This window comes from Xenia sp. Carnegie-2017, unplaced genomic scaffold (genome assembly GCF_021976095.1).
Source record: "Xenia sp. Carnegie-2017 unplaced genomic scaffold, XeniaSp_v1 HiC_scaffold_19, whole genome shotgun sequence".
Classification (NCBI taxonomy): Eukaryota; Metazoa; Cnidaria; class Anthozoa; order Malacalcyonacea; family Xeniidae; genus Xenia; species Xenia sp. Carnegie-2017.
The window spans coordinates 10,658,684-10,658,990 of record NW_025813481.1 but is presented as its reverse complement, the minus strand read 5'-3'; positions in this window follow the sequence as shown (position 1 = coordinate 10,658,990).

Here is a 307-nt window from a genome sequence, read left to right as displayed (position 1 = left end):
ACAAAGGTCAGCGTGTCAACATGTGTTGAATTTAAAGGCAAAGTGGAAAACTTCCAGAAAATCATGGAACGTGCACGAACAAGTAAGTCGTGAACTAAAACAGTTGTTTTTTGACAGATAGTCGTCATGTTTAAAAAACATATAATGGGCCTTTATCTAAATCTATACACGTCATGTGAGAAAGTAGCTACACGTTTCATCTTTTAAATGCTGCTTGCTTCCAGCGTTCTTCCATGTGCATGAGACATGAGTTGCTGGTGGCATCCATTGTTAATGCTTGCATATCTATGAGCTGCCAGCGGCATGC